We start from the raw sequence: 14,649 nt of genomic DNA, 5'->3' as shown, positions 1-14,649 counted from the left end.
GTGTAACCTAATGTGACTAGATCAACTCATGCTCCATCTACACAAGTGAATGCTCAAAGGGCAACAAAAGATACGACCACTTTCGATTGCCCTAGGGACTTGACATCGCAATCCACCAAGAGTAGCCAACCCATTGGACTGGTCGCTACTACTTCCAATCAGGGATCACAGCAGTCACAACCCTTGGCCGTGACAACGACCCCTGCGGAACATGTCCTTAGCAGTTTACCTATGGAGGAGGTGCCGCAACTAGCATCCTTGACAACTCCATCACTTCCAAAGAACCTAAAGCCTAGGCTTGAGGAGAAACCTCTCAAAGATGTGGCCAAAGAGATAGCGCATCTAACCAATCAACCGAGCAAGGTTGTCCAACAGGTCGTAGCTACGTCCCACATTAGGAAAAAATGAACTCACAAATGGACCCTTAAAAATAATATAGTTTAAGATGTGGGCCTTTTGGATTGTCCAATAGGAAGGCTAGATGTTGACATCCATGGAGGGTGAATCTTCTCTCTCCAAGTCTTGGGTTTTCTATTAAAAAAAGGGGTAGTGGTGGATTAAAAAAAGGGAGAATGTATAGTACACAAAATTTGAGTTTCTCTCACCTCGTATTTCCCCCTTTTTTTGGAGAGTTTTCAATTTCAGTTTTTTTCCCTCTCACGAAATCAGTTTGAACCAAAAGTCGAGCAACAAACCACTTTCCCTCTCTTCTCTATACTCGTGAATTTTCATCTCCATTGAAGCTCCTTGCTGAGAGTAATTAGGGTTTTGAGCGTTTTGCTTACCTCTGCACTTTCTTCTCCACACAGCTCCAGATTTTGGGAAAAACACAGGTGTCCATCTCTCTTTGCATTTTCTCTTGTTTGCTATTATTTCAATAGGGTTTGTTGTCGTTTCTTACTGTTGTTGTTGTTTTATTGCAGAGGTTGTTTGGGGCAGAAGATGAAGGTGCTCATCTCTCTCTCCTTTCTTTCCCCCCTCTCTCTATGTGTTGTTTCTCTTTTATGTTGTGTTTTCAGTAGAACTTGATGTTGGTTCTAATTATTGTTTTCTTGAAGAGTTTATTTGGAGCAAGAGGCAAGGGTGTTAATCTCTCTCTTTGTTTGGTTTTTTTTTAATGATATCTTTTCAATACAACATAATGTTAGTTCTAACCCTTGTTGTTTTATTGCAGACATCATTTTGGGTGACATTGCATAAGTGCTTATCTCTCTCTCCCTCTCTCTTTCTCTCTCTATGTTTCCTCTTTTCTACTATTTTTTCAATATATCTTCATGTAAATACTAACTCTTGCAAAAATGTATTTTGCACTGATCAATTTGGGCAAGATTGGATAGGTGCTCATTTCTTTCTCTCTCCCGCCACGTACTCACACACTCTCTCTTTCTTTCTCTCTGCATTATCCCTTTTCTACTATCTTTACAGTAGGGTTTGATGCTAGTTCTAACTTAAGAATCAATTGTTGTTGCAGCACTTAACATAAGGTAGAGCAAAGATTTTGTAGCTCAATTTACAGGTAAATTTTCCATATTTTGTGGTGCCAAAATTTATTCATTTAATTAGTGACTTTTATGTTTGATGGGATTGATGTTTTCTTATGTCCATCATTTGCAATGGGTTTTGATTAGCAATGATTCAATCTTATCTTCAGCAGATCAATTTATAGGTAAATTGGCCGTGTTTTGTATTGCTTCTATTCATGCAGTTATCTAGATATTTTTTGCTAAAAGGGATTCATGCAAGTATTTTTGTTAAAAGGGATTCATGCAGATGTTTTTTTGTACTGCAGGTATTGTACAAGGTTTAGGTGAAGCATATAATTCTCGATCAACTATTTTGATGTGGTGAGTGATTCCTTTGTGTTGGATGATATGGATCTACTGGAAGTAGATGGTTCAAAAATCCTTTGCTTTATTGGTCCTATGTGTCCATTTGGATCTCCATGCCAATTGGCAATGATCCATGAAAGTATCATATCATCCATATAACACACAATATGTTGAGTCTTAGAATGTCTCAGGTGTCAATCCAATGTGCCTATTAAGATTTGCATGCCATGTGGTTGCTATCCTTGTAACAACTACTCTATAATACCCACATTTCAAACAATGTATTGAGTCAAATCAAACTCTTCTTCATTATAATAAAATTTATTTTAGCGAAATTCTCTGAGTATTCTTATGCTATTCTTTTCATTATATTTCATGTAAATGGTATGATTAAAGTGATGTCTTGAAATTAAATCTATACTTTGTGTTGATGTATATATCCACATGCATTTCAATATTGATGTTTATGTCTACTTACAAAAGTGTAAACATCTCTTAATGCCATGTTGATTTGTATGCCATATTGGTGATTATTGGACAGACTTGAAATGCTTATTATTTAGGGGTTAATACATACTTCTTTACATCTTATGCGTAGGTTATAATGCCTGAGAGAAGAACAAGTATTCTCTCGATAGAAACAGAAAAGATGAAGAAGGGAATTGGATCACTGATATGTATCATTGCTCATCGTGGGTACATATGCATCCAAGTATGAAGGGAGCTTTCAAGGTGAAAGCATTTGCAATTGCAGATGTATCAAAGCACCAGAAGGGTAAAATTTTAGCTCTCAGACAAAGAAATGTTGATTCTCACCTTGTAACAGAGGCGTTTGTACAACATGTATTCATGCAAAAACAAATACATATTGTGCCCTGTTGAGTGTTGAAATGACTTGTTTTTTGGCTGATTTTTGTTGTTTTTGAGAGCTGAATGGTTGATTTTAAGGGATGATTGATTGATTTGGAAGTGGTTTGAGAGTGTTTTGGATGATATTGATTGTGTTTTGGAAGATCATGATGTTTGTTGATGGTTCTGTGATGTTCTGATAGGTTCTGAATGGTTCTGTATACCTTCTGTTTTGTTCTGTTTTGGTCTGTTTTGTTCTGATTGTCTTCTGTAAGGAGGGATGGAGTATTGATTGATGAAGAATGAGATATTGTGAAAGCTTAGTGAATGGTTTGTGAGAGTTTGGAATGATTTGAGAATGAGTTATGAGGTTTTGATGACCTTCTGTAACCTTCTGTAGGTCTTCTGTAGAGCTTCTGCTTCTGTTCTGTTTCTGTTCTGTTCTGTACTGTAACTGTTCTGGTACTGTTCTGTAAGTGTTCTGTGGAATGTATGTGTGACTTTGGGAAAGTTTTCTAGCCTTGGAAAGAGGTGAATACAAGTGCAAAAGAGCTAGAGGAAGTGGAAGAAGTAGCTGTTGAAGACTCAAGAGAAGACTAGAGTGAAGTGACAGTAGTGAGCTGTGAAGAGACACTGTAGTGGCTCTGGTGACCCTTCATATCAGACATACCTCTTGGGAGGGGTATCCACGACCTAAGAGTGATTATTGAGAGTAATTTTGAGAGATTGTAGTGAGGATATGATGTATTATTGATGGAGTGTGTGAGAGAGAGTCAGAGATAGCCAATTCTACTCAAACAGAGTGATTGTATATGAGAGATTGAGAGAGAAGACTATGAAGATATTGAAGATGAATACTATGTGATGAATTTCCATTCCAAGATGGTGTATTCCTTTGCTTTCTTTGTTCTATTGATGGAGTTTGTGAAGATGTTGAAGAATATGGTTGATTCTATCAAAACCGTGGGAGATCTACATAATGCTGCATGAAGATTTGTTGTGCCTGGTGTTCTTTTCTTCATTGTGATAATATGAAACATGATAAACAAGCTTTTTGATGTTACAAGATAGATTTTCTTGCAAGAGAATTCCCTTTTCCTTGGTGTTCCTCTCGGGGCTCCATGTTTTTGGTGCGCAGCCGGGGAAACTTGCCATCAACAAGCACCAAAAGAGGCTGAAAATGAAGGAATTGGCATTGCCAAGAAGAGAAGAATTCAATGGATGTTTGTAAAATTCCTTCTTCCACTGAAGATTTGGAATTTCTCATAATCAAAGCCACTTTTCACAAGAAGTTCATCCCACAATGGCGGAAACATATCACCATCATGATGCATGCTCTATGTGGTGGACAGTTTCCTCTTCCTGTTGAAGCAGCAGAAACTTGCATCTTGGTGGCAAACTGTTTGGGAACAAACTGAAGAGCAAAAACAGAGAGAATGAACATCCATGGACGATTTGGCATTCATTGAGAAGTTTCCAGACAACATCAAGTGGGAGATTGTGAAGAAGCTTCAGGAGTCTTGGTCTGTAGAGGTTCACAGGGACAAGAAGGAAAAGAGTTGGAATTTGTTTGTGGATGCTCAACAGCAAGATACATGGGATGCTTGGTGTACTGATAATCTCCTGTTTGTTCAATTAGCAACCCACTGGAAGTTGGTATCCCACCTGAAGAGGATACAATTGGGGACGAAGTTCCAGAAGCATCTGCAGCAGACGAGCTCATGCTATGGGACAGAATGGCGATGGTACCATTTGGTTTGGTAAATGGATCTTCTCATATGCAAAACCTTTATAAGAAATGGATTAAGAAGAGCAAGCCGTCTTTTAAGTGTGGCTCCTGCCGTCCTAACCCATCCTTGCCAAAGAAAGATGATGATGATGCACCGTGCCAACAAGCACCAGTCCCACCAACCCAACAGGCATCAGAGGGTCCCTGTTATGTGACGTTCCTGGATGTATCATCAGAAGAGGAGTCTTCAAGCCAAGAGGTAATTAATTTTGAAACCAAACCCGAAACATCTCTTATCCCATTCCAACATCTTAAGGAGCAACCTAAGTCTCCACCAAAAGAAGAAATTGGTTCTAGTGGGACATCAGAAGAGGGCATCACTCCCTTGAAGGAGTCGGATCTGTATCCAGAAGCAGTCCGCAGGACCTTCATCCGTGAAGTAGAAGGTGAAAGACAGTTAACCTTTGTGGATTCAGAAGGCACTGAACGCCACTTGAAGGTGGGTAGCAGTCTCCCAGAAGAGGAGTTGTTAACCTTGTACAACTTGTTGAAAGAAAATTTGGACGTGTTTGCGTGGTCTTACAAAGACCTAAAGGGGATTGATCCCACAATATGTCAACATCATATTGACTTGGAGCCTGATGCCAAGCCAGTACGGCAACGACAGAGGCGAATGAACCCGAATTATTCCACATTGGTGAAAGCGGAGCTGCTGAAGCTTCTAGAAGCCGAGTTCATTTATCCAGTGGCAAACAGTGAATGGGTTTCACCCATCGTGGTTGTACCCAAGAAGAATGGCAAATTGCGCATATGTGTGGATTTCCGAAAGCTTAATTCCAAGACAAAGAAGGATCACTTTCCAATCCCTTTCACAGACCAACTGTTGGACACAGTGGCAGGACATGAACTTTATTCTCTTCTGGATGGATTCAGCGGATACAACCAAGTCCAAATCGCAGAAGAAGACCAATCCAAAACAACCTTCACCACAGAATGGGGGACCTACGCTTACCGAGTGATGCCATTTGGGCTCTGCAATGCCCCTGCTACTTTCCAACGAGTCATGATGGCTGCCTTTCAAAATCATCTGCACGACTTTATTGAAGTATATTTGGATGACTTTTGTGTCTACAGTTTGATCAGTGAACACTGGGACCACCTGGAACAATGCTTTGACCGATGCCGGGAGTATGGGATTTCCCTCAACCCTGACAAATGCATCTTTGGGGTTTCTTCTGGAGTTCTGTTGGGCCACATTGTCTCTGCACCAAGGGATATCAACAGCCCCTGCAAAGATCGAAAAGATTGCAGCTCTGCAAGCACCCACCAACCTCAAACAGTTGAGGGGATTCCTAGGCCATGTGGGTTACTACAGAAGGTTCATAGCCCATTTTGCGACAAAGGCAACTTCCTTGCACAAGATTTTGAGTAAAGATGCAGAGTTTACTTGGACGGAAGAATGTGACAAAGCCTTCCACACTCTGAAGCAGTGTCTGATAGAGGCACCCATCCTGCAACCTCCTGATTGGACGAAAGAGTTCCACGTACACACTGATGCATCAATTGAAGGCTTAGGCACAGTCCTCTGCCAAAAGGGCTCCTCGAAGTTGGATCAACCGATCTATTATGCAAGCCGAAAAGTCACTGATAGGGAACGAAACTATACAGTGACAGAGCTGGAGTGCTTGGCAATGGTGTTTGCCTTGGAAAAGTTCCGCCATTACCTCCTATCTACCCACTTTAAATTTTATGTGGATCATGAGGCCCTATCCTTCTTAATGAACAAAGCAGATGTGAAAGGACGAATTATGAGATGGCTCCTTCTATTCCAGGAGTTCGACTTTGAGGTGATTACTAAGCCTGGTCGTTCCCATGTTCTGGCTGATCATCTGTCGCATATCCCACAAACTGCAGACGAGGAGCAGGATGATCCAGACCTCCCTGATGCTTCCCTATTCTTGGTGGAAACTGTAACTCCCTGGTATGCAGACATTGCCAATCTGCTGGCAACCCAACAATACCCTCCTTGTATTTCTAGTCGGGAAAGGAAGAAACTCATGCTAGAATCAGCCCCCTACACCCTGCTCGGCGGTGCACTGTACAAGAAGGGCAAAGATGAAGTGCTCCGAAGATGTGTTGCAGGAGAAGAGATTGGGATCGTTCTGAAGGCTTGCCACGACGAGCCATGTGGAGGTCACTTTGCAGGAGAAGCTACAGCCAGGAAGGCTCTGCTAGCAGGATATTGGTGGCCTACCATCCATAAGGATTCCTATGATTACTGTAAAAGATGTGATGCTTGTCAAAGAATGGGGAAACCCACCAAGACAAGTGCCATGCCACTGCAACCTATCCTTCCGTTGAAGCCGTTTGAGAAGTGGGGCATCGACTTTGTAGGTCCAATCGATCCTCCTACCAGAAGGAAGCAGAACCGATACATCCTCGTATGTACGGATTATGTCACAAAGTGGTGCGAAGCTAAAGCCCTAAAGCGAGACGATGGTAACAGCGTGGCCCTGTTCATGTACGAGAATATCATCACCCGTTTTGGCAGTCCCTTAGAGCTGGTAAGTGACAGAGGCACTCATTTCCTTAACAAAGTCATGGAAGAGTTGACAGAGTTGTATAAGATCCGCCATCGCAAGTCCACTCCCTATTACCCCAGAGCCAACGGCCAAGTTGAAGTCACGAATCGCATCCTCTGCTCGATTCTGACAAGAACAATTGCTGCACATCGGCGTGATTGGGACGATCGACTTACAGAGGCCCTCTGGGCGTACAGAACCTCCCATAAAGCAGCAACGGGACAAACACCCTTCCAGCTGGTGTATGGTACAGAAGCAGTTTTTCCTGTGGAACTGGAACTACCCTCGTTGAGAGTAGCGATCAAAGAGCGTTTGGGGGATGATGATTCACTGCAACGCCGTCTCCTGCACTTGGAATGTTTGGACGAAATTCGTAGGATGGCTCTACAGTGCATGGAAGTCACGCAAGCTCGACGCAAGGCTTACCATGATAGCTTCATCAAGTGCAAGGAGTTCAAAGAAGGTGATTTGGTCTTAGCCTATGATTCACGCTTTGGCAAGTTTCCTGGCAAGCTCCAGCAGCGGTGGATGGGCCCCTATAAGGTACTTGCCGTCAACCTGAATGGTTCTATTCAAGTGCAGACCGTTGATGCCTCTGATGATCCCTTTCTGATCAATGGATATCGCCTGAAGAAGTACTTCCCTCCTTGGGGATCTTGACAATTACGGATACTTGATCCTTTCCCTCGTTGGCGCAGCACTGTACTTCTTATGATGCTACTTCTGATAGCCGTTCTTCAATCACTCCTGCTGAAGAGGGTGCAACCCTCTATCCCCTCAAAACCCTCTTCCAGCCTTGATCTCTTATCCTCTATTTTCCACCAGCGACAGTGGCGAGGTGGGTTCTGACACATGGTCTTTCTACCATTCCCTTGTTCAATTTGAAGAAAAGAGAAAAGAAAAAAAAAACAAGAAAAAAAAAAACAAAACAAATCTGTTATGAGAGAAAAGGAAGCAATTCCCTGTCATAGCAGGCCTCGTTCCAAGAAAAGGTGATAAACACCCTTGGGCGAGAGGCTGGCTGTGGAAAAGGTGGTAACACCCAGCAGTCCAGAAAGTGGATTCATTAATTGATATCCCTAGGATCCAATTCCGAAGCTGCCTCCCTTGGTACACTGCGTCCTGGGTCTCTTTGCAAAGTGACTAACTGTCCTCTAGTAGACGACATGTTCCTATCCAATACAATGTTCGAATTTGATGGCTACCTCCCTGGGTACGCCTCTTCAACAACTGATGACGCGATCTTCATCGACAAACAATCGAGTGATGTGAGCTTTCATCCTAACCGGATGGGGAAGTGAGTATGGTTGCCCTCTGTATTATCAACAGAGAGTGAGACAGAGGGTGGGGCGAGACACCAGTCTTTTCCCTTCAAATCAAATGAGAGGTGAGAAGTGTGAATGAAGTGTTGCACGCACAGGAAGGGCCTCTCAAAGCACAAAGCACAATTCGTTCTGTGCACTACACCATAAGGCTCCCTTGCCTTCCTTCCCGCACCGTATGCCGGCACAGGGCGGGATGCACAGTTGCACCATCAAATGCGCACAAGGCATACACCCTTTGCACAAGCGACTGTGAGGATTACATCAATGGGTTTCAGGAAAAGGCTGCCCTCCTGTATCTATCAACAGAGCGTGAGACAGAGGGTGGGTTGAGTGTGACTGGAGTTTCTTCAATCAATTACCGAGAGGTGAGATTGAGGGACGTTACGCCACTTGGAGTCAGGTATGTTCCCGTTTCCCTATGCACCCACGGGATGGGTCTTTACCGTCATCACAAGACACATCACCCTGTTCTGTACACTGCACTGTAAGGCTCCCTTGCCTTTCTCCTTGCACCTATGCCAGACGGGTTGGACGCACTAATGCACCATCAACTGTGCACCCTGGCATACTCCCTTTGCACCATTCCCCCCTTGTTGATTCCTCAACCGGGTATGAGATATGGGGTTCCATCATTCTTCCTTGAATGATATTAGTCATGGGGCGAGTGACTGTTCTTTCATTTCATTTGAGTGACTGTGAGTTGAGTGCAATATCCCTCATCATCGACAACGAATTTCCTACGATTCCTTCCATCAGCTACCTCCCTGGGTACGGCCGCGTGGTCTCTGCCATGATGAACGTGTGCCACGAAGATGCCTTGGTCCCTCCAGCGCCGACAACAACACTGGACGTGCCATCGACACTCAACCTTGATTCTTGACGAAACGGGCCAAGTTTTTCTAACCCTACAACTTCTGTTTCTTAGTGATGGTCATGTTTTAAGTGTGGGGAAGTTAGTGGATGGTCTGTGGCATGGTCCTAGGTCCCTATTGTTCGGTTAACCCTATCCGTTAAGGTCTTAAGTGTAGGGACGCGTCCCTGCGCGTCTACATTGCATACTCATCTGCATATGCCTTACCCTGCTCATGCATGTATACCATGACTTGCTTTTACCTTCATGGGATCCCTTCCCGCCTGCCGGGTTATGTTCCACCCACCCTTGGGGCTGTTCCCTTGCAGTTTTCCTTCATTCCCTGATTTTGAGGTCCTTCCATGTGAATGCATCCTACGTTCACCAAAATCCAAATCCAACCTTATAGCCTTGTTCCTCCCATTGACCGGTTCATTTTTCCTTTTTACCTACCCCTATTCCGGTGCACGGTTTTTGAGTTATTAATGTTTGAAGCATTTTGCACAATTTAGCCGGTTTTCCATGTGAACGCGCTTTTCTTGTTTCGGAACAGTGATCTGACGTCATAGCCCTGACAACCGTTTTTCCCTTAACATTTTTCCTTTTTATTCCGCATCATTCCGTGTAAGAAGCTGGGAATACTTAGAATGTTAATAATATGCCATGTCACACTGACACTGGTATATAAGGAGAGAAGTTGTAATTTTTCACATCTTTTTGACATATCAATACAATTACAAACTTTCTCTCCCTTCTTGCTCCAAGCTTCCATGGCTTCTTCATCTTTCCTGTCTTTCTCTCTCCAATTCTAGTCTTTCTCTCTCCTCGTCACTCTATTTCTCTCTCTTCCTGCAGTCTTTCTCTCTCCTCTGCAGTCTTTCTCTCTCCTCTTTCTCTCTCCCTAGTTCTCTCTCTGACAAGTGGTATCAGAGCTTCAGTCTTTGATCCATTATTTTCTTCCATTTTCACTCCTATTTTCTTATTTCAAAACCAATTTCAGACAAAAATGGTACAAGACAGTGACTAGTGGAGTGCTGCAGGACAACTACAGTTAGCAATGACTACATCTGGAGTTATTCAAGGTCAGATATGGCGGGTAAAGGCTTAAATGGCTGGACGTCATCAAATTTTATGCAAAAATGGAGGTAACTAGGGTAAAGGATGGTTAACCGGGCTTAGTTTGAGAACAAACTGTGGTTACTTTCAAAAGAGGGGTTTCTCTTTCCCCTTTCCTGGAGTTTCCTGCAGGTTTCATGGAAGATCAGCCCTAAAGATCACTTCATCTCTCTCAAACCCCTGAGTTTCTTGGCCAACCATTACTTGGAATAGTTTCCCCAGATCAAGACCTTCAGAATGAGCACAAGGTTGCTCAGTGTTGCCTCAGCCATGGAGCAGGAAACAGCCCCGAAAATTGCGGCGCAATTTTCGGGCTGATTCCAGCCTGCATCCTGCTCAGGTTGCTTCCTCATCAGCCCTTGGCACTCTCCCTGATCCCTTGGCAAGTAAAATCTTCAGCAAACAAGGGAGGATTCAGCTCCCTTTCATGATTCTTCAGCATCTCTTGAACTTTACATGAACAGTCCATGGGCAGCCATGAAAGCTTCAGCCCAAGCTTCCATTTCTTGACAATTTCTTGAAGATTCTTCATCCTTTTGGCCCGTGGAATCATTTCAGCAAGGATTCTTCAACAAATTGCAAGGATTAAGCACGGGATGGCTTAAGATTGAAGATCAAGAGCTTCAATGGAGCAAAAATTTGGGGGAAACGGGTTTAATGCTTCAATTTCAAGCATTTGAAGCCTCAAGATTGGTCTCTACCATCAGATAAGCAAGCTTCTTGGATTATTTTGCTAACATTGGACAACCGGGAGCCCTATCAAGCATTTGGCAAGTTATTTTCAGCCATGTCAAGGTATTTCTCTTCAATTTTTAATCTCTCTCATCAATCCAATTGCTGAGCTTAAGCCATTTGACTGAGAGATTAAAGAATTGAACATTTTCATCAAATTCTCAGCCAACCTTTGCTTGAATTCATCTATTCATGAATGCAATGCTTGTCTAATGCATATTAGCTTCAATCAGTGAATGAAGGGCCTTAATCTGAGATTTCAGCATAACATTTGAATCCTATGGACTGAATACATTCATTGATTCCTTTGTTTACTCTAATCCAATTGATTGGTTGATTCTCTTTTGCCTAAATTGGAAAATTGTAAAGGGTAAGTACTAGCAATCAGTGAGTCACTGAATTGCATAGGTAAAACCCTTCTTCCATCTCAAGTTCTTTTATCTCAATCAATTGCATCTCATGAAAGGCTGAATGAATATTTTCCAAATGCATATCATGCTGATTGCTTAGTACACTAGCCTCTGCCATGTTGATATTCCCACCGAGGAAAAAGGTGGATGCCGGGGGAGATAGTGGGACAAAAGAGAGGTGACCCTCCCTCACTATCGAAGATCCCGAAGGGGTGCAACCAACCGACCCGGGGGGAACTTTGCCCACCTCCCGGTGATTCGGAGCCCGTGTAGGGAGCCCGTCCTGCCGTTTTATCCCTCACACAGGTACAGCGAGTGGAGAATTGAAGATTGAAGACTTTCCAACGACTCAAGTACCTATTGGAGTAAAACAGGGTAAAACAGGGCATTTTCAGGTTACCCACAGGGTATTTACAGGTGGATACAGGTACACCTTTTGATACTGAAGTACAGGTGCAGGTACTACAGGGTACCCACAGGTCCTATATACCCCTTTGCAGGGTTTGGTAGCCTTTGGAGGTTACTTTCTTGCATTACAGGGTCAAAACAGGGCACTTACAGGTCTAAACAGGGTGCAGGACTGGACAGTTCAGACTCTGAAAGTCAGTTACAGAATTTTCTGTCCTAAACCTGTTATAGCGTGCTATAGCTCATCTCGAAGAGGGAATTGTAAGCTTCGATTCGCACAAAAAAGTTTTGCAATCGGAGTTTTCTAGCCAAAGTTATAGCCGTTTTACTGACAAGGGGTACTGCAGGACTGCACTAGTATGGCAGGGCATAAAGGCAAAAATAAGGTCCAGGAGGACTATGCACAGCAAATCAGGGATTCTATGATGGAAAGCACACTTCAAGAGAACCCTGAAGAGCCTCAACAAGGAGAGATTAGTATTCTCAATGACGCTTTGTGTGCCCATGAACTAAGACATAAGGAACGTCATGAGACTATTTTGTCAACAATGGAGCATATGATTTTATCATTTGATCAAACGAAGTCTACTGTTGAGAAGATGATGGAATCAACTAACAGAACCAATGCTTCCATTGATAAGTTGGTAGAATCTAATGCCCAACTTATGGCACAATTTTCTCAACTCATGCAGTCACAAAAGGGATCAAAAGAAGCAAATGAGAAGGCTTGTTCAAATAGTGACCCCTCAGTTCCACTTCAGCCATCCAACCAAAATGGTTATGGGGATGGGATAATAGGAAGAAGAGGCATACCCAATAGTCAATATGAAGTGGGAGAAGCTTCACAAAGGCATGATGACTATTTGGGCAGTTTGAACGGCGCCAATACTCAAGCTTTTGGACTGCATACTCAGCATTCTAGGGGTGCTTTACCAACAGGAAGATTACAGGGTAATTCTCAGCCACCTGTTGGAAGATTTCAATCTCATTTTGGGGGTTCTGTACTTAGAAATTCCGATCAGCCAGTTTTGGGACAGCAACCTTTCCATGATAGAGAATTCAAGGATAAAATTGTTTTATCCAAATTCAATGGCCAGTCATCTTCACCATCAGAATTAGAGGAATGGACTTCTAAGATGGAGTCTTATTTCGACATATTTCCTAAAACTGATGATATGAAGATACATTTTGCCTCCCTCCACTTAGAAGGATTTGCTCACACTTGGTGGAGGTATATCAAGAAAGAGAATGTACTTATTGAGAATTGGGAAGCTTTCAAGGCACTTATGGCTGAAGTCTTTGTTTCACCTCTTGAGAAAGAGAAGTTAGAACGAAGATGGTACAACTTGGAACAAAGGAGCCTAAGTGTAAGGGAATATACAAACCAATTCCTCAACTTGACCATGTATGTGGAAAACATCAGTGATGAGGCCAAGTTACACAAGTTCATGTATGGTTTGGAACCATCCTTGTCAGCTGATGTTATGGCGCAAAATCCTACTTCACTTTTCAAGGCTATTGAGCTTGCAGAGCGCTTTGGAAGGAAGTATAGGAAAGAGTCTTCATTTCAGCCAAGTTATGGACAGCCAAGGACTGTTTTAAAGCAAGGGCAAGTTGGTAACAATTATGGCAGCAACCATATGCCTAGTGGGAGCTTACGGATACCAACTTATCCCCCGTTTAATGCTTCTAGGCTTCAAGGCAATTTCAGGACAGCAAACAGTCCAAAGGTTGAATTTAAGCAAGGTGATAATAAGCCTAAGTCTACTTCAGCCAATACAAATTCTAGAAATATTCCCATGGATCTTTACAAGGAAAGAAAGGACAAAGGCTTATGCTTCAAGTGTGGAGAAAAGTATACTCCTGACCATGCTTCAAAGTGTGTATACAAAAATGCCAAGCCAAAAATTCAGAGTATGCTAGTTCTTGAGGACCTTGAAAATGACATAGATGAAGTTAATGCAGTCCCAATCAATGCTGAAAATGAAGATTTCGAGGATGATGGTGGACATGAGTACTTCTATGATCCATCTGACTCTTTTCCTTTTGATCCAGGCGGTGATATCCCATTTGATCCTGGTGGATTTTGTAATGAGTTGCCTGCTGCCACTAATTGTTCTATCTCTATGGATGCTTGGACGGGATCTAAGAACCCTAATACACTTCGTATGAAGGGAAGCATATGTGGAAAGCCAGTGTTCATCCTGATAGATAGTGGCAGTACCCACAGTTTTGTCAATAAATCCATTTTGTACAAGTTGAATTGTGTTCCCACCGACTTACAGCAGCCCATTAGAGTACAAGTGGCTAATGGTGAAGAGGAAATCAGCACACAAATCTGTCCACAGGTTTCTTTGCAGATGGCTGAAAATTTTGAAGTCAAAGTAAACCTGATCACTTTGGAAATGGGGCCCATAGATATTGTACTTGGTTGTGACTGGTTGATGACCTTAGGCAGGATTACTATGGATTTCTCACAGTTATATATGGAGTTTTTCTCCAATGGACAGCTCATCCGTTTACAGGGGATCCCTAGTAAATCTGATTTTCAGCTTATCACCATTCAACAACTCAAGAAAGAGTACAAGAAGCGCTCACAGATGTTTGTATTGCATTTGAACAAAGAAACACATGATCAGCCCAAAAATTCAGCAAACCATCCAGCCTTGACAGCTCTTCTTGAGGAGTACAGAGATCTATTTGAAGTACCTACTTCATTGCCTCCTAAGAGAGCGGTGGATCACCCCATTGATTTGGAACCCAACTCAAAGACGATCAATAAGCCACCTTACAGACTATCAAAATGTGAACGAGAGGAA

The sequence above is a fragment of the Lygodium microphyllum genome, chromosome 30 (assembly GCF_053477565.2).
Source record: "Lygodium microphyllum isolate KBCC chromosome 30, Lygodium_microphyllum_v1.1.10, whole genome shotgun sequence".
NCBI lineage: Eukaryota > Viridiplantae > Streptophyta > Polypodiopsida > Schizaeales > Lygodiaceae > Lygodium > Lygodium microphyllum.
Note: the sequence above shows the minus strand (reverse complement) of the source record.